The sequence below is a fragment of the Palaemon carinicauda genome, chromosome 2 (assembly GCF_036898095.1).
Source record: "Palaemon carinicauda isolate YSFRI2023 chromosome 2, ASM3689809v2, whole genome shotgun sequence".
Classification (NCBI taxonomy): domain Eukaryota; kingdom Metazoa; phylum Arthropoda; class Malacostraca; order Decapoda; family Palaemonidae; genus Palaemon; species Palaemon carinicauda.
In genome coordinates this window covers 45,357,463-45,384,563 of record NC_090726.1, presented here as the reverse complement: position 1 = coordinate 45,384,563, position 27,101 = coordinate 45,357,463, and the positions used below count along the sequence as shown (strand labels likewise).

At 39.5% G+C, this 27,101-nt stretch overlaps 1 protein-coding gene across 4 annotated transcripts in view; it reads right to left on the bottom strand.

Moving 5' to 3' along the window:
- LOC137624525 (calcium-transporting ATPase sarcoplasmic/endoplasmic reticulum type-like) overlaps nt 1-19,466 on the bottom strand; it is a 61,575-nt gene extending 42,109 nt beyond the window's left edge. For 2 of the 4 annotated variants that reach the window (XM_068355396.1, XM_068355423.1), the window contains exon 1: nt 19,336-19,466. The gene's annotated coding sequence lies outside the window, so the exon portion shown is untranslated. The other 2 variants (XM_068355404.1, XM_068355414.1) reach the window with 2 other exon arrangements.
- Between the last annotated feature and the right edge of the window lie 7,635 nt (nt 19,467-27,101).

The following is a 27,101-nucleotide window of genomic DNA, read 5'->3' as shown; positions in this document are numbered from 1 at the left end:
TACTCTCTTCGTCACCAACACTTCCGTCTAAGGGAAGGGTCGGCCATTAAAAGTGAAAGAGAGTCCATACTCTCTTCGTCACCATAAATAAATCTATCCAAAACGAGTTCAAGTTTTGAAATGAAGATAAAACCCCTGCATAGCGAAAGCTCAAAACTGGAATAGTGTACTTCACCAAAAAGTTGTGAAAACAAATCCAGTTAGGGACGGCGTATTAGTAGGTCTTGCCGGTGGTACGACAGAGGAAAAATTGAGTTCTTGTTGACAAGAAGTACTTGAGTACCTGCTCACAGATGGCGCTGTTGTGTACACCCCCACCTGTATAGCGATCGCTGGCGTATCCCGACCTTAGATTTCTGTCGGGCAACAGAGTTGACAGCTACATGATCATCGGGTAAGATTAATATTGAAAAAAAAAATGTAAATAGCAGTTTTTTCAAGGACGTACCAGTACGTCCATGGGGGTAAAGGGATGAGTTTTGTGAAATGTACCAGTACGTCCATTGGGGGTAAAAGGGTTAAGAAAAATGCTTCAATTACCCTTGAATAGAATACAGAAAGTCGTAAACTTAAAAACTGTTTGTAAATAAAATTGTTTATGTCAAATTTATTATTAATAGCCAAGCTACAACCCTAGTTGGAAAAGCAAGATGCTATAAGCCCAAGGGCTCCAACAGGGAAAAATAGCCCAGTGAGTAAAGGAAATAAGGAAATAAATAATGAAGAGAATAAATTAACAATATATCATTCTAAAATCAGTAACAGCGTTGAAACAGATATGTCATATATAAACTATTAACTATTTCATTATGAACTTTTGATACAATATCTGAGATTGACGATTTTAGCTGGATTTGATTTTGTAAGTCAAATGTTTAAGTTGAGGACCATCTGATACTATGACACTGGTATTAATATTAACCCTTTTACCCCCAGGCTATTTGGAACTTTCCAACCCTTAACCCCCAGGCATTTTTTTTTTCCCAAGCACACTTTGCAGTATATTTTTTTTAAATTGCTCTAACAGCCTTAATTTTAGTCATAGAGAGGTCAGGTTGGTCTCATTCTTTTGGAAAATGCCTAAGTTTCTCATAAAGTTATCAAGAATATGCAAAAAAAAAATGTAAATAGCAGTTTTTTGCCAGTACATACCAGTACGTCCATAGGGGTAAAGGGATGAGTTTTGTGAAACGTATCAGTACTGTACGTCCATTGGGGTAAAAGGGTTAATATATCAATCGAACAAAAATTATATTTTAATTATAAAATAAATTTATGAATATACTTGCCCGGTGAATATATAATAGCTGCAACTCTGTTGCTCAACAGACAAAAAACAGTAAAAACTCGCCAGCGATCGCTATACAGGTTGCGGGTGTGCCCACCAGCGCCAACTGTCGGCCAGATACCACTCTCGATGTAAACAAAGACTCAATTTCTTCTCATCCCACTGCGTCTCTATTGGGGAGGAAGGGAGGGTCGTTTAATTTATATATTCACCGGGCAAGTATATTCAAAAATTTATTTTATAATTAAAATATCATTTTTAAATATTTAACTTAGCCGGTGAATATATAATAGCTGATTCACACCCAAGGAGGTGGGTAGAGACCAGTTAAATATGTTTACATCGTACAAGCTAAGAGTTTTTATTTCATTTTGGAAGTTATCAATATAACAAAAACAAAATAAATAGGTACCTGGTAAGGAAGTCGACTTAGACGATTACTCTGCCTTGTAAGTACGTCTTCCTTACGGAGCCTCGCGATCCTCTTAGGATGCTGACAGACCCCTAGGAGCTGAAGTATCAAGGGCTGCAACCCATACAACAGGACCTCATCAAACCCCTAATCTGGGCGCTCTCAAGAAATGACTTTGACCACCCGCCAAATCAACCAGGATGCGAAAGGCTTCTTAGCCTTCCGGACAACCCATAAAAACAACATTAAAAACATTTCAAGAGACAGATTAAAAGGATATGGAATTAGGGAATTGTAGTGGTTGAGCCCTCACCCACTACTGCACTCGCTGCTACGAATGGTCCCAGTGTGTTGCAGTTCTCGTAAAGAGACTGGACATCTTTCAAGTAAAATGACGCGAACACTGACTTGCTTCTCCAATAGGTTGCGTCCATTATACTTTGCAGAGATCTATTTTGCTTAAAGGCCACGGAAGTTGCTACAGCTCTAACTTCGTGCGTCTTAACCTTAAGCAAAGATCGGTCTTCCTCACTCAGATGTGAATGAGCTTCTCGTATTAACAATCTGATAAAGTATGACAAAGCATTCTTTGACATAGGCAAGGATGGTTTCTTAACTGAACACCATAAAGCTTCAGATTGGCCTCGTAAAGGTTTAGTACGATCTAAATAGAACTTAAGAGCTCTAACAGGGCATAAGACTCTTTCTAGTTCATTGCCTACGATCTCCGATAAGGTGGGAATATCGAAAGATTTAGGCCAAGGCCGAGAAGGTAGCTCATTTTTGGCTAGAAAACCAAGTTGCAGCGAACAAGTAGCTTTTTCCGACGAAAATCCGATGTTCTTGCTGAAGGCATGAATCTCACTGACTCTTTTAGCTGAGGCTAAGCATACCAGGAAAAGTGTCTTAAGAGTGAGATCTTTCAGGGAGGCTGACTGTAAAGGCTCAAACCTGTCTGACATGAGGAATCTTAGTACCACGTCTAAATTCCACCCAGGAGTAGCCAAACGACGCTCCTTAGTGGTCTCAAAAGACTTAAGGAGGTCTTGCAGATCTTTATTGTTGGAAAGATCTAAGCCTCTATGCCGGAAGACCGATCCCAACATGCTTCTGTAGCCCTTGATAGTGGGAGCTGAAAGGGATCGTCCTTTTCTCAGGTATAAGATAAAATCAGCTATTTGGGCTACAGAGGTACTGGTCGAGGATACAGAAACTGACTTGCACCAGTCTCGGAAGACTTCCCACTTCGATTGGTAGACTCTAATGGTAGACGCTCTCCTTGCTCTAGCAATCGCACTGGCTGCCTCCTTCGAAAAGCCTCTAGCTCTCGAGAGTCTTTCGATAGTCTGAAGGCAGTCAGACGAAGAGCGTGGAGGCTTTGGTGTACCTTCTTTACGTGTGGCTGACGTAGAAGGTCTACTCTTAGAGGAAGACTTCTGGGAACGTCTACTAACCATCGAAGTACCTCGGTGAACCATTCTCTCGCGGGCCAGAGGGGAGCAACTAACGTCAACCTTGTCCCTTCGTGAGAGGCGAACTTCTGCAGTACCTTGTTGACAATCTTGAATGGTGGGAATGCGTAGAGGTCCAGATGTGACCAATCTAGGAGGAAGGCATCTATATGTATTGCTGCTGGGTCCGGGACTGGAGAGCAATAGATTGGAAGCCTCTTGGTCAGCGAGGTTGCAAAGAGATCTATGGTGGGTTGACCCCAAGTGGCCCAAAGTCTCTTGCACACATCCTTGTGGAGGGTCCATTCGGTTGGAATTACTTGCCCTTTCCGACTGAGACAATCTGCTAGGACGTTCAAGTCGCCCTGGATGAACCTCGTTACTAGGGAGATGCCTTGACCTTTTGACCAGATGAGCAGGTCCCTTGCGATCTCGTACAACGTCAGTGAGTGGGTACCTCCTTGTTTGGAGATGTACGCCAAAGCCGTGGTGTTGTCCGAGTTTACTTCCACCACTTTGCCTCGAAGGAGATACTCGAAGCTTTTCAAGGCCAGATGAACTGCCAACAGCTCCTTGCAGTTGATATGCATGCTCCTCTGACTCGAGTTCCACAGACCTGAGCATTCCCGACCGTCCAGCGTCGCGCCCCAGCCCAAGTCCGATGCGTCCGAGAAGAGAACGTGGTTGGGTATCTGAACAGCCAGGGGAAGACCCTCTCTTAGGTTGATATTGTCCTTACACCAAGTCAGGCAAGACTATCTTTCCGGAAATCGGGATCGAGACCGCCTCTAGCGTCTTGTCCTTTTTCCAGTGAAAAGCCAGATGGAATTGAAGAGGACGGAGGTGTAGTCTTCCTAGTGATACAAATTGCTCCAGGGATGACAGCGTCCCTACCAGACTCATCCACAGCCTGACTGAGCAGCGTTCTTTCTTCAGCATCTTCTGGATGGAGAGCAGGGCTTGATCTATTCTGGGGGCCGACGGAAAAGCCCGAAAAGCTTGACTGTGAATCTCCATCCCTAAATACAGAATAGTTTGGGATGGGACCAGCTGCGACTTTTCCAAATTGACTAGGAGTCCCAATTCCTTGGTCAGATCTAGAGTCCACTTGAGATCCTTCAGACAGCGACGACTGGAAGAGGCTCTGAGAAGCCAGTCCAAATAAAGGGAGGCTCGGATGTCCGATAAGTGGAGGAATTTGGCCACATTCCTCATCAGCCTCGTAAATACGAGAGGCGCTGTGCTTAGGCCAAAGCACAGGGCCCGAAACTGGTAAACCACATCTTCGAAGACGAATCTCAGAAAAGGTTGGGAATCTGAGTGAATGGGGATGTGGAAGTAGGCGTCCCTTAGGTCTAGCGAGACCATCCAGTCTTCCTTTCTGACCGCTGCTAAGACTGACTTTGTGGTCTCCATGGAAAACTTCGTCTTTGTGACAAAGACATTCAGAGCACTGACGTCTAGCACCGGTCTCCAACCTCCTGTCTTCTTTGATACTAGGAAGAGACGGTTGTAAAACCCCAGTGATTGAAGGTCCGAGACTTTGACCACCGCTCCCTTCTCTAGCAAAAGAGACACTTCCAGTTTCAGGGCTTGTCTCTTTTCTTCCTCTCTGTACCTGGGAGAGAGATCGATGGGGGACGTCGCTAGAGGGGGTTTGCGTACAAAAGGGATTTTGTACCCCTCTCTGAGTAACCTCACAGATTGTTGATCTGCGCCTCTCTTCTCCCAGGCTTGCCAGAAGTTCTTGAGTCTGGCTCGTACTGCTGTCTGAAGTTGCGGGCAGTCAGACTCTGCCCTTAGAGGACTTGGATCCTTTCCTCTTCCCTCGCTTCCCTTCGGCACGAGCACCTCCCCTGCTGGAGGCTCTGCCACGAAAGGGCGGAATAAAGCGAGACGCTGGAGTGTCTATCCTCGGTCTAGCAGACAATGTAGGCAAAGGGGGAGCTTTGCGAGCCGAGGACGCAACTAGATCGTGGGTGTCCTTCTGAACTAGAGACAAGGCAATTTCCTTAACCAAGACTTCAGGAAACAGGCACTTGGAAAGGGGAGCAAAGAGTAGCTCAGATCTTTGGCATGGCGTCACTCCAGCAGACAGGAAAGAACAGAGACTCTCGCTTCTTCAGGACTCCGGACGTGAATGAGGCGGCAAGCTCGTTGGACCCATCACGGACGGCCTTGTCCATGCAGGACATAATGAGCAAGGAAACATCCTTATCTGCAGAAGAGATTTTCCTGCTCAGGGCTCCTAAGCACCAGTCTAGGAAGTTAAAGACTTCGAAAGCCCTAAATATACCTTTAAAAAGGTGGTCCAGGTCCGATGGTGACCAACAAATCTTCGAGCGTCTCATGGCAAGGCGGCGGGGAGAGTCTACAAGACTTGAGAAGTCGCCCTGGGCAGAGGCAGGAACTCCCAAGCCGAGAACTTCTCCCGTGGCATACCAGACGCTCGATCTAGACGAGAGTTTAGAAGGGGGAAAGGCAAATGCTGTCTTTCCTAAACTCTTCTTGGTCTCTAACCAATCTCCCAACAGCCGCAAAGCTCTCTTGGATGAGCGAGAGAGAACGAGTTTAGTAAAGGCAGGTACGGTAGCAGGCACGCCTAATACAAACTCTGACGGCGGCGAACGAGGAGCCACAGAAACAAAGTGGTCAGGGAACAACTCCTTAAATACAGCCATGACTTTTCTAAAGTCCAAGGATGGTTGAGTTGCCTTAGGCTCATCAAGTTCTGAAGGTTGATCCTCTTGTGGTTCAGCAACGTCCTCATCTGATAGTTCCTCATCCGATAACTGATGAGGAAACGGCAAAGGAGTGGGTAACGTTTGACTCGCCGAGTCCGGTCGCACTGGTGCATGCGTGACGGAGCCGGACGCAGCGTCATGGAACTGCTGCACAGTCTGGGAACTGTCAACGACCATGGGTACGCGAGGACGCACAGCGTCCACCCGAGACTGTTTAGACCATCTGGGTTGTGCAGTCAACACCATACCGGGTTGCGGAGGTTGACGCACCGCGTCAAAACAAGTCACCTCTGATGGTTGATGAACGTCCTGAACGTCAACAACCACCTCCGTGCGTCGCCTAACGTCAACGTGCGGCTGGCAACCCACACTGGGTCGCATCGGTGGAGGTACAACCCCAACTGGTAGACGCGAGAAAGCTACCTCAGCGTCAACAGGACGCACAACAGACCGCTTGGATGGTTGTTGGCCAGAAGGTTCAGCAGCAACCTTCTCCGCATTGAAGTCCTCCATCAAGGACGCAAGCTTGGACTGCATGTCCTGCAGCAACACCCATTTAGGGTCTACGGCAGCAGGTGCGGCAACAGACGGGGTGAGCGACTGAGGCGGCACAGCTTTGCCTCTCTTAGGCGGCGAGCAGTCATCAGATGACGGCAACGAGTCCGAACTGACCCAGTGGCTACAACCGGGACGTTGGACTTGTCCTGAAGGGACCGACTTACGCTTCAAAGGTCGGGAGACCTTGGTCCAAGGTTTCTTACGAGAAACACCTTCGGACGACGAGGTAAAAATGGGCTCTCTCGTCTTACGTTGGTAGGGGCGATCTTGGGGAGATACGCCTGATACCATAGAGGGAACGTCTGTTCGCTGATCAAGGCCTCTCGAACCCATGAGTCGTACGACATTGCTTCTCCCCTGGGCTTGGGAGCTTGCAAGAGGTCCCGGACTAGGAGGACGACAGGCACGAACAGACGAACCCTCAAGCGCAACACTGTTCACAACACTTTGAGAAACACTAGGCACTTTAACACTTTCCGCCGTGGCACTTTGGCACGTTAGTTCCTTTACGTCCGCCATGAGTTGATTGCGGTCACTTGCAAGGGCCTCAACTCTCTCCCCCAAGGCATGGATAGCACGCATCATGTCTGCCATCGATGGTTCCTGAGTGCTAGGAGGGGGGTTAGGAACAACCACTACAGGGGAAGGATTAGGTTCAGGGGCATGTGGAGAGGAAAAATCTACCGACCTAGAAGAACTTCTCCTTACCCTATCTCTCTCTAGTCTGCGTGTATACTTCTCAAATTCGATAAAATCGAATTCCGAAAGGCCCACGCATTCCTCACACCGATCTTCCAATTGACAGGTTTTACCCCGACAATTGGAACAAACAGTGTGAGGGTCGAGAGAAGCCTTTGGAAGACGCCTATGACAGTCCCTAGCATTACATTTTCTGAACTTGGGAACTTGTGAAAGGTCAGCCATTTTGAATTGGTCAAGGGAAAATTCCAAAAAACGATCTAAGTCATCAACAATTAATCCGATCCAAAAAAGAGTTCAAGGATTTATTTGAAGAAAAACACCTGTACTGCGAAAGCTCAAACCAAATTAAAGTACTTCACCAAATATGATGGGAAAAACTCCAGGTTTCAACAGCGAGTAAAGTACGTCTTGTCGACACGTCGACAGAGAAGAAATTGAGTCTTTGTTTACATCGTGAGTGGTATCTGGCCGACAGTTGGCGCTGGTGGGCACACCCGCAACCTGTATAGCGATCGCTGGCGAGTTTTTACTGTTTTTTGTCTGTCGAGCAACAGAGTTGCAGCTATTATATATTCACCGGCTAAGTTAAATATTTAAAAATTAAAAATGTTTTTATCAATTTCTATATTTTCCTAACTATACAATGCATAGAACTTTAATAAGAATATGATACAGCACACCTGTTAAGCTTTTCAATGAGGTAAACATAGTTGTCTGCCATGTGGCAGGTAGAGCCCCACTCATCTGACAAGTAGAACTAGCTTCACCTGACTTTTGACCTAGGATTCGCACGGTGGTTTAGTTGGGCAGTGTAACTTTAAAGGTTTTTGGTTTGTATAATTATGAATATTACAAATCATATAATCACTTGTGATTTCCTCCAACACATACTACAAACCTTCAACCTTGAATAGGAAACTCGTCCTAAAACAGCGGAGGTCCCTTCAACCCGACTGCCTGCTAACTGATCCAGGAAATGTTCATGCACTTTGATCCTGCATGGGAACAAAAGTCATGACTACTAACTACTTCCTATCTACCTAAGCTAAAGACGTCACAGGTGTTAGGCTAGGTCAAAACCAGGAGACTGATAGCCGGTCGTGGAAGAACCTATATCCATATGGCTACGAATATACAGTATATATAGTCCTCCTGCTCCCTCCTTGAAAGGAAGAGTGAGAGGACATGAGATTAGATATGTGCCTGGCTTTAAGCTACATATTCGACACAAACTCCGAAACAAAAGTTCAAAGTTGGAGCAAATGTTTATATGTTGACCAGGCTGACATGAGTCTTTTTATTGTTTATATATGACATATCTGTTTTTGACGTTGTTAATAGTTTATATAGGACATATCTGTTTTGACGCTGTTACTGTTTTTAGAATGATATATTGTTGATATTTTCTCGTCATTTATTTATTTCCTTATTTCCTTTCCTCACTGGGCTATTTTCCCTGTTGGAGCCCTTGGGCTTATAGCATCTTGCTTTTCCAACTAGGGTTGTAGCTTGGCTAGTAATAATAATAATAATAGTAACAAGGGAGAAAGCCTTCTACCATTACGGATGACACAAGACTGTATGCAGTACAAAATGACATGTGATACGCCCTACAAAATGCAAAGTCTGAGGCCTTTGAGCATTCTAGGGATTAAATCCTACTTGATGCCCCATCAAGGGTACACGAAGACCTGCCTGAGAGACCTGGGAGCGGCATAACCAAGGGGCTGGGTTCGTGAGAAGGAAGAAGCTTCAAAGCTACTCCTGAGACAACGCTGATTCTCCGAAGGGGAAAAGGTCTGAGATCTTTAGTCTCAAGATCTTGCTAAAGGCCGAGTGCTAACCTTTTACTGTAGAGAATGGATGGAACTTCCACGGCAAAGGAAGATAAGGAGAACTGCATTTCATTGCAAAGAGGCTCTGCCCAGCCAAGCATCCCTTCTACAATGTCACTAGCAAAAGAAGAATATCTCTATCGGTAATTAGAGACGGAGCATCAACAAATCCAGATGAATGTAAAGACCTCACGAACAGTCTGAAAGGCTTTGTGTATACAGTATTCCTCCTTCTCAGGTTGCTACGGGATCCAAAGGCCTTTAGTAACATGGCTTCACTGATAGAAAGGTCCTTGTCTTCTACCAATTTAGAAATGTCAGGCTCTGGTTTAAGGCAAAGTACAATATATGATTGCACCCAATCAAAGGTTGAATAATAAGTTGCTTGGCTGATCTTGGTAGTGACTTCCATGGCAATAGACACTGGGCCCGAGAAAAAAGTGCCTTGTGCCTGAGTCGTACATCAGCTACCTGTTGTCAGGGCTGCCATCGCTGAATCTAGGGACAGTGGTGATGGCGTTGCCAAAGCGTCTCGAGAATGACCCAAGGCTAGAGAGCGACGATGGTGGCTACCAACATCCTGACCTCTAATGCTTGTGCTTGTTCTCATAAAATAGCTAAAGCTGGTAGCTAGAGCTCTTGTACAAAGCACCAAAACCTTTCCAGGAAGCTGAATTTTGGCAGAGTACTATTCCTCCCACGAAACTATGCAGAGGAATCGGTCAATATCTAGTGAGACTTGGTCCAATCAGTTTTCTTGTGCTTCAGGAGTTTCTTCTTTCCGTTTGGGTAGGGCTTTCCCTTATTGGAAAAGTATTGACACACATTGCATCGCACTCCAAGTGTGGAAAAATATCGACACACTGCTTCTTACTCCAAGAGTGGAAAAGTATCAACACAAGGCTGCTTACTCAAAAAGAGTGGAAAAGTATCGACACAATGCTGCTTACTCAAAAAGAGTGGAAAAGTATTGAGACAAACTGCTTCTTACTCCAAAAGTGTGGAAAAGTATCAACACAATGCTTCTTACTCCAAAAGTGTATAAAAGTATCTAAAACTGCTTTTTACTACAAAAGTGTATAAAAGTATCTAAAACTGCTTCTTACTACAAAAGTGTATAAAAGTATCGACATACTGCTTACTCCAAGTATGGAAAAGTATCAAGACACTGCTTCTTACTCCAAAAGTGTGGAAAAGTATCAAGACACAGCTTCCTACTCCAAAAGTGTGGAAAAGTATCGCCAAACATTGCTTCTTACTCCAAAAGTGTGGAAAAGTATCGCCAAACATTGCTACTTACTCCAAAAGTGTGCAATAGTTTAACACACACTGCTTCTTACTCCAAAATTGAGAGAAAAGTCGAACATCTAGGAAGGGGAAAGTAGAATGACACTCTTCATTCCTACCAGTAGTGTGTGTTTATTCTCATACTAACAAAGAGGAGGTAGCAGATGCACGACCTGTACCGTGTGCCGATCCACCTACTCGGGGAACAGGTACGCTCCTAGCACGTGGCCTCTTACCTAGCAACTGAGTCAACAGCATATTAGTACTGTATCCCTTCCTTGAGAGGAACGTTTTCAGTACCCCAATGTCTCTCCCTCGGGGAGAGAAACAGTAAAGTCACGTGTATGTGACTCTTATCAATCAGTCTTCATAGAATTCTTTATTAATATATCCAATATGACACTCACCAGAGGGTCTACGAACAGAAAATGGAGGATCCCTGCTGACCACAACACAAGCATAAAGGCCGATTCACACGACCCGTTTTCATTCCGACAGGCTGGCCGTCGGTTAAACGGCCTCTAGCTTTCTTACGTGTATTCAAATGCAACTGCTCACACGACCCGTCATGCTGACGGCGGCCCTTGGTCGTCAGCCGTCCGACTCGGCTCGGCTTCCTTTCCAAGAAAGCTCGGCCAGTTTGACGGACGTTAGCCATCCATCCCAACCAACGGATTGATGATGTTTCAAGTAAACGAGGACCTGTATCGTACACGTTTGTTTCGTGGCCTACAACCTCGACTTTTCCTCATAGTATACAGTAGTCACAAAAATTAGAGTTACTTTATTATTAACACCATGTATGAGAGTTTAATTGAACTTGTTCAAGGGTATGAGGAGATGTTTGACATGGCAAACGAGATGTATAGAAATAATTTACATAAATAAAAGATATGGAAAATGACTGGAGAGGCATTAAATTAAACAGGTGAATTTATCAAAATCTTAATATTCTTGGCATTGTGCATAAAGTATAATGAAATTGCATAACTTATTTTATCAACATAGTTATCAACCAACATCTTATGTGTCAAAATGATCGTAGTTTACTCGGTCCTCAAGTGACAGAGTCTAAGTAAACAATGAAAACGGCGTGCTGGTAAACAGAAAGGAAACGCCTCGTGTGAACGTACAGCACTTTGACGGCGGTTAGCCACTGGCCAGCCTATCGGAAAGAAAACGGCTCGTGTAAATCGGCCTTAATGCGGCATGCAACCGATCACTGGTAGCAGAAGAGTGAGCTCTTGTAAAGTACCTCATACCCGAGTCACTCACTGGGGGGATCGGTTTTCGTACAGCATTGCTCCTCTCACAAAACCATGCGAAGAAATTGACTCAGGTCTCGTATGACTGACAGATCAGTCAACCTGCGCTTCAGTGACCTCTTGCTCCTCCTCTTTGGAGTGGTATGAGCACTGGGAAGAAACAAGTAACATGAACAGAAGAACTAGTTACCTGGTGACTCGAAAGCAACAATGACCAGAAGAACGAGCGTCGGTTCCAATCGCTGGGTTCCCAATCCCTTGAAGAACAAGAGCAAAAGAGCAAAGCGACCCAATATGCAGAGACTGAACACAACCAGAACGTTCCAATACAGATGAAACACAATGGGAAAAGGTACAAGGAAATCTCGGCACTTGTAAAGAAAGATCCCGTAGCCCATACAAGCAAGACTTATCATGTTTCTCTTTCCCCAGTATCAGTATTGTACAGTACAGTAAAGCAAGAGCTGGAACTCAGAAGATAACATGAGTTCTGTGACCTAAAAGTCATTGAAGAAAAGACGTGGTGTCCAATAGCAAAAGTTAGTCGGGAAAATGCACAGTGAACACCTAAACAGTGTAAGGAAACGTATTCTAGGGGATGAAAGAGTTCCCAATACGTATCCTCCACTTCACATACAGGGCAAGAACGTATTAGGATCGTCCTCCAGAGTACGTACGTTACTTACCATCCCCCCTACACACCGGGGGCAGATTTCAGTCAGGAGTGTTCTAGTTTGCTTGGCTGATCAAGAGAAAACCGTTCACGTAGCAACTGGTCACACCGAGAACGCTCAAGCAGTGATGGAACGTTCAGACACCGGCAGATCTGCAACGTAGCAACTGGAACCTTGTACATGTGGATGATTGTGCGTGTGGTAGCTTAAAAGGGTAAGACCTTGTTCATGGCTGCTCGTGTTCGTAGACTATGATACAAGTAGAAGATCGTGTTTGTGAAACTTGTGCAAGTGGAAGGTTGTGCCCATGAAGGAGTCAACGAAGCATCCAGGGAATGTAGCTTGTATCTTACGAGACTTGGCACTGTTAACAGAAGCCACAGAGATAGAATCATTGTTTCTTCCTGCTGTGGGACAATTATCAGTTTTAACAGGACCGAGCACAGGCAACAGGTGCGCAACCACCGATACCGAGTATCCAGATACCTACCTACAATAATGCGTGCCAATGTTTCTGCCTGCTTTGGGACAATTCACGCGTGCCAATGTTTCTGTCTGCTTTGGGACAATTCACAACATTCACTAAAGATGAAAGGGTCCTGGTACCACACTGCCTCTCCCTCGGAGAAACTGTAAGAGGTACATGTAGGTAACACCTACCAATCAGACTCCCTTGATGACGTCTTCTACTAAAACTTTCAGAAGCTGAATGGTGTAAGGCTGCTGATGGCTACTACTACAAATGTAATGGATGTGCATCTTTTCCATGAATCTTTTGTATGTATACGTACGTAGTACTGCATCCAATAATATTCTTTGTTGCAAAAATCATATCTCAAATAAGCGTACATATCCTACAACAAAACAAGCGTAAAATAGCGTACGTAAAGCTGTATACGTAGTACCTTGTATTTGAATTGGTAACTACTACGTCTTCTCCTGACTCGTACAGGTCAATGACACCTCTCAGTGAGAAAGAGACCACAACACAACCAGGTGAGACATCTTTCACCTTTCAGGATTGGCAGACACAGGGAAAGAAGTGCAGCGACTCTCTCTTACAAACTCAGTGGCGGAGGAACTCTAAGTCAACGCACCAGTGATGTCTAAGGAAAAACAACTTCCTTACATCGTCACTTTATGGCCACAAATACGAGGGATAGAGCAGCAACAGTCATACTACTTGGCAGGAAGTGCAGAGAGCTATTAGGCCTAAACTATTATAGTTATTGGAAAACTGCATCTCCTTGGCTTTGTCCATTGACATCCCATAAACACAACTGCTTGTTTTACTCAATCTGAGAGAAACGAATAAAACAGCCAGATGACGACGTTGAGAAGTATGTCTGTATTCTACAGTGACCAAAGACAAAGGGAAGGTAGCTCTACCCACCACCAAGCAGACAACTATGTTTACCTCATTGAAAAGTATAATGGCCGTTTCCAACTTCACCGCTGAAGCCATACTCCTCATAATTGTCAAAGGTCTGTATTATATGTTTGAACAACTTAACCCTTTTACCCCCAGGCTCTTGGGAAATTTCCAACCCTTAATCCCCAAGGGGTTATTTTTTCCCCAGCACATTTTGCAGTATATTTTTTTTAAATTGCTCTAACAGCCTTAATTTTTGTCATAGAGAGGCCAGGTTGGTCTCATTCTCTTGGAAAATGCCTGAATTTTTTCAAATAAATATAAAAAATATGAAAAAAAAATTTTATAGCATTTTTTTGCAAGGACGTACCAGTACATCCATGGGGGTAAAGGGATGGGTTTTGTGAAACGTACCAGTACGTCCTTTGGGGGTAAAAGGGTTAAGATTTTACTCTTTATACTGTATGAACATGAGTAAACTCGTAAGAAATCCCAAACTTTCTTTCATGAAATGCTTTCTATGACAGAAATGACATATAAGCAGCTTGACAGGAAGTGCATTAAAAGATTAACAATAGATACACGAGTAGGTACACTAAAACTAGCTAATGATGGGGAAAGGGACTTGAAATAAAAATTAAACAAAGTAAGTAAGCTGTAGTTAAAACATCAGCAGCTATATATATGAATTATATTTTAGAACAGAACAATTACAAATTATAGTCAGACCTTGATATTCACTGGTTCGGTCTTTCAGGATACTGAGATTCATATAACGTATTATATAAAAATTCATCAATTTGCGGTTTCGCGATACATACTTTCGCGGCGCGACAATTTGACAATTTAAAACCGACCCCGCTCCTTTAAACTAAGCCTGCTTCGTGCTTTTCTTTCTCCACACAGCACAATACCCAATCTCTAGTCGCATCATATCTCCTCACGTGTACATCTCCCGCTTCAGTCCTCTTTGTGCCGAATCACGTTGTGATGTAAAGTTACGTTAAAAATCTGTACAAATCTAGTGAGTTTATTGTAATTTTAGTATAAAGCATGATACGTACATTACGCTAACCCATGCGCCAAGCAGTCCACGGCTCAAGAGTTGCATCATGCTTCAGATTCACTGCGAAGAACTTCGTATATAATCAGTTAGTAGTGTTGTGCAGATACTTTTTCTTTTAATTTTTCATTGTGTATTAGTATCATTGTTATAACTACTATACACAAAATACCTATACTGTACTGTACTTTATAGTGGTAATGTACTATAGATATAGGCTATGTGTACGAGTTGAAACGATGCGTGTCAACCTGTCGAAAACAGCAATCACTCATGAGCGTTTCATTGACTAATGGAGCTGTACTATAGTAACAGTACTGTACATATATTACAATAATATAAACTACAGTAAAAGCGAGTTATGTACAAGTGTGGCAATGACTCATGTTAGGCGCAGTCTTACCGTGTACTGTACATACAGTACACGTGTGTAGTTACTGAAGTGTGTTCATAGCGTACAGTAAATACAATGAAGTACATATACTGTGATAGAAACCACATAAAAGCAATATAGTGCAGTACAGTGAGTTACCCAGTGTGTTAGTTGACCGAGCAAAGACAATGGGCAACGAGTTGGCAGGTTATGAATTCAGCCACCCTAGGGCAGAAAGCATTCCAAATTTCTCAATTTTTGCATCTTCAGTACCATAGTTTGAACAGGATGATGATTCACTTTCATGTGATGTGTACTAGTCACCTGAATTAGAAGTCACAATATATTCACGCCATAATATAAAATGAACTGATATTGTACATACTTCAGAAATGAAAATAATTAAATTGGACAGCAATAAACAAACTAACAACCCATGGCTCCAATTTATTAAATTTAGCATAATATTTAGTGAAAAGAGAACGGTCGACAGCACAAATTGAATGTCCACATTAAACATGTACAGAATTTGCCATCAACTGTAGCCATTTTCTGTAATATGCTAAATCTAAAAAATTTTAGCTGATTGAAGCTTAAAACAGAAGTACCCATTAGTTTTCAGTGTTATCCCAATTTCGACAACTCCATATGAAAACACACAATAGTCTTATTTCCTTACAACAGGTATAATAATAATTCTTTATGGAGTCATTCGTCACCGTGTTCATCATACTAGAAATAACTCCTTACTTCATTATTATTATTATTACTTGCTATAACCCTAGTTAGAAAAGCAGGATGCTATAAGCCCAAGGGCTCCAACAGGAAAAATAGCCCAATAATGAAAGGAAATATGGAAACAATGTGAGAACTCGGTAAATATATGATCCTTTAATTTCTAACCAAATACATGAACCATATATTTATCCTACTTGCTATCTTGTGTTTTATGCATTTATGTCACAAATATGGGACAAACCACCCGTTTATGAGTTTTTGGACCCCTTTAGATAAAGACAATTATAGGCGACACCAGAGGGCAACCAGGATTTTTTTGGAGTGGGGAAATGGCCGAACCAAGTGATTTGTAACAATAATAATGGTCAGAAATGCAAAATAATCACAAGATAATCAGTTGGAAAAATATATGGTTCATGTAAGCGGCTGAAAATTAAAGTACAGTATCATAATTATCTACGATTCACTTCACGTCCTTCTAATGGTTTTTGCTACGCTGTGGCTCGCTTCACTCGCAATTAAACCTTACAGCACTCCTCCTATATTCTGGCAAGCGGTACATGTTGAGCTGCGCTAGCAAGCCCTGTGGGCCATTATTTTGGGGTTATTTTTTTACATTCACATGAGCAACAATAGCTATACACTTGACGGAGAGCGTTTTCATTGACAGTAAATTTCAAAATATTATGTACTTTCCTTATGTTCGCTCTTGGAGACGTTTATATGTGATGGTGGTGGAACTTAAACTGAAGGGGAGTGAAAAAGAAATGGCTGTTGTAGAACACCGGGGAACTTGCGCATAAATATTTGGAAGCTCGTACTTGGCTGAAAATGACAGGTAATGACTATGTCATACAAAAAAAGGAAGAGCTCGCAAAAGTGAGTGTAAGCAACGCATGCGCAACAACTCGCCATCAGTCTCCCAAATGTAAACAATGGAGTGAGAAGTAGACTGATACATAAGTTATCATGACCGAGCCCCTATTAAACATAGAGAAAAATACCAAACTAGCCACCACTCGACCATTTCTTACAGCGAATTTCAGTTTCGCTAATACTGTAATTAAAAGTATCATACATTAACCGAGCACTCTAACCCAAGACCATGGTATTTATCTATACGTTGGGACACCAAATCAGCACCATTTATTGGTTTTAGTTCGGCTCTAGCTCGCAGATAAACATTATCCCATTGTTATGTAAGGGCAAGCTGAACGTATTTCACTAAACGTGTACCATGGGCTAATATTTTGGCATCATTTTATTTATCTAATTTACCACTTACTTCAATTGGTTTTTGCTTAGCTGTAGCTCGCTTCGCTTGTGACTTAACATTATCTTATTGCCCCTATGCTGCTCACGTTTCGCTACGCGATAGCCCCGTGCGCTAATATTTTGGCATATTATTTATCTAATTCATCCCTCAGCTCTATTATACAAACTTAACAAAGGGGCGAGTTGTAGCTTTGTGGTCCAACATATGTTCGAACATGGACTTGATTTCCTTTTCCCCATTATGAGACAAAATATATCAAACACAAATTAATACTAACCTTCCATAATTAACTTGATAAATGAAACAAGAGCTGTAATTACATTCTATATTCCAATATTGAAAACAAAGATAAAATTATAGTTATGAACGGAACAACATTTTTTAAAAAAAAATTGTTTTTCCTAAAGTAATTGAGGGCTTTCATTGGATTTGACCTTCATTTTAACAGCAAATGAGGTGTATGTATGACAACGGCCACTTACACGTATTATTATGGCTAACTTAGAATACGGCAGTGTAAGGGGTAACGACCCCCATTAGGCAAGTAGGTAAGGATATGGATTGTAGGTTAGGTTAGGGGGGAAAGTTTAGGTTAGTTGATATCCATTTTTAATCAGCGCGAGAGGAACTGACCGTTGATATACAAAAGCTCCCAGCAAATAAATACAAAACATGTTAGACCATCTATGAATGGGGATATGTTTTAGAAACCTAAAGGCTTCGCTCCGACATGCTCTCGCTTCGCTTGCGCAAAATAAAAAATATCAAGCTCCTATTTACAGGCAAGCGGTACATGTTGAGCTTACTTGTTTTTGGTTTAAATCCAACCCTCCACTGAAGTCGAGTGAACTACTTCTCGGGCGGGTCCATATCAATCATATAACAAAACATTTTCATTATAACATACAATTCTTTGATTGTAGCATCTTCCAAATCATATGATCTTGTGAAAAGTAATGTCTTTAGTTTCTTCATAAATTCAATTGCTGTGCAAGATAACTCCATTGATTATTTTTTAGATAATAAAATCTTTATCGCAGTGAAAATAGGTGTCGTTTACGGGGAAAACGGAAGTTTTTCTATAGGAATAAACTTTTAGTAGAAAATCTTTTTCCGTCCGAAACTTCAACAAAACCCAAATGAATAACTACAAAAGCAACTTATGATTTTTTTTTTTATTTATTCTTTTTTTTTTTTTACTGAACTAGGAATACATCTAGAGTGAGGCTCCCATGGTAAAATTGTATGTACTAATATCACAAAAGGATCAAAACGGTTATATTTTCAAATTCTGTACAGCAGTACATGAAATTCAAAACAGTGATTTGCAACGATCTACTCAATTACGAGTTGCAATGTCCTAACTAAAAGTACACTGTTCTATAAGGAAACCGAATTGCTTAAGCCCTTCTATGCCTTCTAAGGTCAAGCAGGATAGCACTGCCTACGCTTAGCTCCCTCCGGTAAGTTATTTTTTCTTAATAAACTATGGTATTTAGGTAGCATATAACTTCATTATCACAGGGAACCGGTAAAAAACATTCAAGTTACATTAAAAAAAAACTAAGGTACAAGTAGGGTACACACAAACCTACCGAGGTCCTGCCGGGGTACCATACTAACGGACTTGTCGGAGGCAAGTTAATCTTTTCTTAATAAACTACAGCAGATAACTTCATTATAATAGGGAACCGTTAAAAATCATTTAAGTTACATTAAAACCATTATGGTACGAGTAGGGTAAAGATACCGAGGTACTGCCGGGGTACCATACTAACGGAACTTGTCGGGGATAGGTCAGTTATTTCCTTAATAAACTACTGCAGATAACTTCATTATAATAAGGAACCGGTAAAAATCATTTAAGTTACATTAAAAAACTAAGGTACGAGTAGGGTACACATAAAGCTACCGAGGTACTGCCGGGGTACCATACTAACGGGACTTGTCGGACCCTACTGCGCACAGGATTGCATAGAGAAAATTACCCCCCAAAAAACCGTTCCAATTCAAACATTGAGCTAAAATAACTTTCCAAATAATGCAAAAACGTAATGGCTCGGCAAAGCGAAAACCTAATCGGCCAGCAAAGCGAAAATTAGAACGCCACATCGCTTAATTTACCTGATTCCACACCCATCTGGCTGATGCTCCTGTCATGACCAGAGTCATCCCGTTAGCACAATCAAACCTTCCTATTGTTAATTATAAAATCCCTATTCAACAAATATGGAGTTCAATCAAACCGCCGATCAATACTGTACCATCGCATGCAATACCAACGCCATCCCACTTACAAAAAGGCTAAATGGAGGTCACTTTTCCATCAGTTATTCTCTGGCACATACACTTATCACAGAAACAACAAGTGAACCACGGCATGGGTACCGAGACAGTGCTTCACTCGACCAGGGTTGCCAGATTATTTTGACTGGATTATCGTACATGAGCCTTAAAATTGTCGTTTTTTCAACCAAAATTATCGTACACAGTTTCAAAATAATAATTAAGGAGTTACATGATTGACTTATTTCAAAATATTTTAGTATAATTGTTTAATTAAACACTTATGTATATACCTAAGGTATGTATCGTACATCGTACCGGACCTAAAATAATCGTACATATACGATAATTATCGTACAAATGGCACCCCTGCACTCGACCAGTGTTGCCAGGTGGGTTAGTGTAAAATTCCCTAAAACTCTTGATAAAAAAATCCCCATTTCCGGAAATATATTTTCTTCTAATACAGAAATTACTCGCTATACTTCATGTAATTGTAAATAAACTAATTGCAACAATATAAAGGTTTACTCATCTGTTTCTTCTTCATAGATACATGTACAAAAATCCCCATTTCCGGAAATATATTTTCTTCTAATACAGAAATGACTCGCTATACTTCATGTAATTGTAAATAAACTAATTGCAACAATATAAAGGTTGACTCATCTGTTTCTTCTTCATAGATACATGTACATAATATCGTCACAAGTCATCCAAAATTCCCCAAACCTAAGGATAAACTCCCCAAATGTAGGGATAAGTCTCCACATCTAGGGTATAAATCCCCATATCTGGCAACCCTGCACTCGACCCGACTCCGAACCTTCTGAAGCTTCGGGTTCGATCGGTTTTTAGATTCGGCACAGCGCAGATTCAAAAGCTTTTTTTTTTAATTTGGGATTATTTATTCCCTTACTATATTTCTAATGTTCAATAAAATATTACTATATTACAATTCCAGGTTCAAAAGCTTCGGGTTCAATCCGCTTTTATTTAATTCGGTAAAGCGCAAATTCGATAGCTTTTTTTCATTTTAGGGGAATATATTTCCTTTAAATATTTCTCATTTTTTTAAATATATCAATATATTAAAATTCCGCGCATAAATTACAGACCAAAATACTTTTTTTCGGTTAAATCGGTTTTAATCAATTCGGCAAAGCGTAGATTCAACCGTTTTTTCCACTTAGGGGAAATTTTTTCCTTTTAATATCGCTAAATTTCGGGATAATATCAATATTACTAAAATTCCGGCCATAAATTGATAACTAAATTACATTATTTTTTCTGTTCAATCGGCTTTTTCGATTCGTCAGAGCGCATATTCCAAAGCTAACGTGTAACATCCTCCGGGGGGACAAGTCAGTGTTGCCAGGTGGGTTAGTGTAAAATTCCCTAAAACTCTTGATAAAAAATCCCCATTTCCAGAAATATATTTTCTTTTAATACAGAAATGACTCGTTATACTTGATGAAATTGTAAATAAACTAATTGCAACAATATAAAGGCTTACTCATCTGTTTCTTGTTCATAGATACATGTACAGAATATCGTCACCAGTCATCCAAAATCCCCAAACCTAAGGATAAATTCCCAAATGTAGGGATAAGTCTCCAAATCTAGGGTATAAATCCCCATATCTGGCAACCCTGGGCCATCGAAAGGTCTCGAACGCCACGAAGCGTTATTACGAAATCGCGAAACGGTCGATCACGCGCATCTGTCGAGCTCATAGGACATACGATGAATTTAAAGGGCCACTGTAATAAGAGTCGACCATCAAAGACCGGTATTGGCCATTATATATGTGATTCAGATATGATGCAATGGTAGTCAATAAATACATTTTATCGTTTTAGGTTGGTTCCCCCTTATAAGGGCGAACAATTAGTGGTTCTTTGCTTATAAAATAACTAAAATTTATATCCCTATTATATCATAATAAACATTTTAAAAATCTTATGATATATAATTAAATGCCTCATTAGATATTACACTTTATATAAACGCCGGTTCTTGTACCGGAAAGCAAGCTATGCACACTCTTAGCATAGTTATTTTTTCTTACGGCTTAAAAAGGGCGACCATGCGCGGCTATATATGGTTTTTTTTCAGTTTGAATACTAAAAAGAAACTGGTTTCTAGCACTTTATAGAATTGATGACAAGAAACAACTAAAATGAAACAGACGATGCAATATCATTGGTCCACCTCAGCGTAGGGCCTGCCGAAGCTGCGTGACCTATTGTTCAATTATAAATCATATTTATCACTGTATTTAGGCGTTTAATAACTAAAATAGAACAAATCTTATATTTTTACCTTTAATATAACATTAATTACCAAGTTATCTTATATCCTTATCAAGTAAAATTTTGTTAAATCAAGGAAACTGCGGGTTTTTCATTGCGTGGCAACTGCATCATGCGTATGAAACAGTAGACGGCGGAGATCCGTAGTTTTCAATTGATCGCAAGATTACTTTACTGTTTTCTGTAATGACCATAATAAATTTCTTGATAAGATAAGCATGACATGAATGTAGCATTAATATATTTAACGTAAGGAGGGTAATAAATAGATTACTAAATGCTGCAACACGATTTACCTACAATCAACATCAGTTTTTGCTAGTGATTAGATGACGTACATAGCTCTCATTTAATACTTTTCTCATTAACCTGTTATATGCATGAAAGTGCATACATGTATATATGATTATCAGTGTATGCTTAGATTATAACAACAAATCATATATGTGTTATAAATGTATAATTCTTCTTAGGCCTAAAACGTTTAACCTAGGCCTACTTCTGCTACACACGTAAAATTACACACATTATATATATATATATATATATATATATATATATATATATATATATATATATATATATATATATATATATATATATATATATAACATTAAACCAAGCTACAACCATAGTTGGAAACGCAGGATGCTATAAAGCCAAGAGCCCCTACCGTGAAAAACAACCCAGTGAGGAAAGGAAATAAAGAAATAGACCCACTTAACGCGAAGTGATTAATCAAATAAGAAATTATAATGATGATCAATAGATCAAATGAATTCCATGGTACTGTTGTCATGAGACCAAACAATTCTAAGCAAGAAATTCAAAATGAAAAAAATGAGCCGAAATCATTTTGCGTTATCTCTATAATAATTCTACAACGAGCATTATTAGAAATCTATTTTATCTACTCATCTATTTATTCATACTCTTTATCCATTTGTTTATTTTCATTCATTCACAATTATGAAGATAAACAAGATAATAAAAACAGCAGTATAAGAGTATTATCTAGATGAATACGATGTCCCATTAAATGCATCATGAAAATGGAATTTTAAGGAACTTAAAAGTGTTATCTATTCTATTTCTCATTTAAACTCGACGAGATTAGAGATACTGGACTCAGTTATCTATATATCAGTAATGATTCTTAACATTTGTGGTGATTACTGAAATGAATTATGTTCATAGAAGGCATTGATCCTAGTAGATATATATATATATATATATATATATATATATATATATATATATATATATATATATATATATATATATATATATATATATATATATATATATATATATATATATATATGATCAAATGAATCCTTATATTCTTCATTTAATACTTTAGATCCATCAGCAAATCTATAATTCTGTTTTTTTTCATTGTTATTTATGTATAAAGTCACCACCAAAACTCGTAGTTATCATCATCAGCCTTAGCTAGTCCACTGCATGACAAAGGCCTCAGACATGTCCTGCCACGCACGTCTATTCATGGTTTTTCTACGTAAGTTTATTCCAGCAATTTTCCTAGCTCGTCAATCCATCGTGTTCTCTTCCTTCCCCTGCTTCTTTTGCAATTTCAAGTGACCCATTCTGTTATTCTTAATGTCCTTCAATTATCTGTAATTTTCATTATATATATATATATATATATATATATATATATATATATATATATATATATATATATATATATATATGTGTGTGTGTGTGTGTGTGTGTGTGTGTGTGTGTATATATGTGTGTGTGTGTCTGTGTGTGCGCGTGTGTGTGTATTTATATATGTATGTATGTATGTATGTATATAATGAATAGTCAAAGACTCAGCTGTCTCTGAAAATCGAAGTGATCTGAAACACGTGTCGACACCAAACACTAAATGAAGAAAAGTAAATGTATTTCTCTTGTTATCCTGAAAACTGTGTGTGTGTGTGTGTGTGTGTGTGTGTGTGTGTGTGTGTGTGTGTGTATACCACATTTTAAACCTAACCATCACGACCCGCATACATAACCAAATCTAATCAAATATGTCCTATATATTAAGTATCATATCTCTGGGCTCCGTGTCTTATGATCAGCACCAGATTCATAATTATTCAGACCGCACTTTCAGTACTGGGTTATTGGTTCTTCTAACTAGAAAGTTGTGACTTATTTACTATTTACAACCACTCTTTGACGTCAAAAGATTAATCTATATGTCAGTGTTCATCTCTAACTCATTAATAATTTATTTTTTATATTCTGCAACAAAATGTTAGTCATGCATGCCTTATAGAATTAGATGTTCAAAATTAGTAATATTTGATGAAATCAATAGGCTTGTATTTGAACTTACTGCGCTATATTAGATAGGGATTTATTTTTTATTATCTAATAAAATCAATAGGCCTATATTTAAACTTAGCTTAGCTATATTATGTAGGGAATTTTTACTATTTCATGAAATCAATAGGCCTATATTTGAACTTCGCTGAGCTATATTAGGTAGGAAATTTTTTATCATTTCATGAAATCAATAGGCCTTTATTTGAACTTAACTGAGCTATATTAGGTAGGAAATTTTCGTTATTCAATGAAACCAATAGGCCTATATTTAAATGTAACTGAAATATGTTAGGTAGGAAACATTTATACACATTTGTTACATTCAACACTAATTCAATGAAATATCAATGTTCTATGTTCAATATAAAATCTTCAAACGTTCATATCATGTACAGTATTCAACATGCAATGGTCAATTGCTCTATATTCAGACCAAAAACTGCTTTCGTGATTCATGTCTCACATTCATCGTTTATTCATCTTTAGCTCTTGTTTTATCTTAATATTACCAACGTATCACATGTCAGACACTTTCACTTATTCACGCTGGCACAATGAACCTTTATTTTGATCTAATAATTGTTTTTGACAAGTTGCAAGTCATATTTTCCTTACGGCTTTTTTAATACCCATCTCTCTGGTTACGGTTCATTTTCCCTTTGCCTAACACATACACCTAATAGTCTGGCCTATTCCTTATACATCCTCTTCTGTCCTCATACACCTGACAACACAGATTACCAAACAATTCTTACTGCACTGTAATTGTTCAGTGGCTACTTTCCTCTTTGTAAGGGTAGAAGAGACTCTTTAGCTATGGTAAGCAGCTCCTCCAGGAGAAGGACACTCCAAAACCAAGCCATTGTTCTCTAATCTTGGGTAGTGCCATAGCCTCTGTATCATGGTCTTCCACTGTCTTGGGTTAGAGTTCTCTTGCTTGAGGGTACACTCGGGCACACTATTCTATCTTATTTCTCCCCCTCTTATTTTGTTAAAGTTTGAATAGTTTATTTAGGGGATATCGATTTTAATCTCGTTGCACTTCTTAAAATATTTTATTTTTCTTTGTTTCCTTTCCTCACTGAGCTATTTTTCTGGTAGAGTCCCTGGGCTTATAGTATCCTGCTTTTTCAATTAGGCTTGTAGCATAATAATAATAATAATAATAATAATAATAATAATAATAATAATAATAATAATAATCTATCTCAGGTATTTTGTACCGATTGCAAAATGTTAGTCTGTCCATAGACTCGGATATCCGTTAACAACGGTGAGGTAGATAACTCGAAAATCCTTTCATTACTATATTAAACCGGTTAAGCTCTCCGTTCAAGTCCCCCGAGATGCTAACGGTTTATTATTATTATTATTCAAAAGTTCAAAGTAGGAGCAAATGTTTTTTATGTTGACCAGGCTGACATGAGTCTTTTTATAGTTTATATATGACATATCTGTTTTTGACGTTGTTTATATTTTATATAGGACATATCTGTTTTGACGCTGTTACTGTTTTTAGAATGATATATTGTTAATTTATTCTCATCATTTATTTATTTCCCTATTTCCTTTCCTCACTGGGCTATTTTTCCCTGTTGAAGCCCTTGGGCTTATAGTATCTTGCTTTTCCAACTAGGGTTGTAGCTTGGCTAGTAATAATAATAATAATATAATAATAATAATAGTAATAATAATAATAATAATAATAATAATAATATTATTATTATTATTATTATTATTATTATTATTATTATTATTATTATTATTATTATTATTATTCACAAGCTTAGCTACAACCCTAGTTGGAAAAGCAAGATGCTATAAGCCCAAAGGCTCCAAGAGGACAAAATAACTCAGTGAGGAAGGGAAACAAGGAAATAAATAAACTACAAGAGAAGTAATGAACAATCAAAATGAAATATTTTAAGAACAGCAACAACATTAAATTGAATTTGTCACGTAAACTATAAGAAATAGAAATTAAAAACAAGAGGAAGAGAACGAGATAGAATAGCATGCCCGAGTGTACCCTCAAGCAAGAGAACTCTACCCCAAGATAGTGGAAGGCCAATGTACAGAGGCTATGGCACTATCCAAGAATAGAGAACAATGGTTTGATTTTGGAATGTCCTCCTACAAAAGCTGCTTTCCTTAGCTAAAGAGTATCTTCTAGCCTTACCAATAGGAAAGTAGCCATTGAACAATTACATTGCAGTAGTTAACTCCTTGAGCGAAGAAGAATTGTTTGGTGAACCCTATTACTATTTCTTGCTAAGTTACAACCACAGGGGCTCCAACAGGGAAAATAGCCCAGTGAGGAAAGGAAACAAGGAAAAATAAAACATATTTTAAGAAGAGTAACAACATTAAGATAAATATCTTCTATATAAACTATGAAAACTTTAATTCTGTGTTTTTTATCGCTTAATAATTCAGCATTTGATGACAAATTCTTGTAATACTCTGTTGCTTTCCATAACAAAAACTCACAATCTAATCGTAATAAATATAACTTCCTGACAAGAGTAATTATTCCCTGGTTATCAAAAGTTTTTATCTAAGTAGGGTAAAGAGCCTTATCAGATGTCGTCAGCAGCCATGGTTTGCTAAGCGTAGTTGTTCATTACGAAAGATCTTCATTGATGTATTCTTGTATGAATGGAGAATATATTTTTTTCTCTTTATACTTATCAAAGTTTGTTTTTCACGAGTGAAAAATGAATAATTGGGATGGATATCTCTTAGAGAGGCGGGGAATGTTCAAGGGAGGAATGTACGGTAGATGGCATAAGTCGTAGCCCATTACGATTAGGCCTAGCTAGGACTAGTAGCGTGGCTAGTATAGCCTAGAGTACCTATATAAACATAGGCCAGTCCGGATCACTATAATAATTTACATTACCAATAAATAACCTTGAATTTTTTATTCTTATCAACTGTAAAACATATGACAAATTGAACAAATGTACTTCTTATGCTCCTAAATGAATAAAAAATAAAGATTTTCATGGAATACAAAAGCTTATTTGGTAGGCCTAAGGCTTGGGAATCAAAAGTAGGAAGATTATTGAAAGAAAATTACAATATCTAAGCACTGAAATCTAGATTTAAGGTAA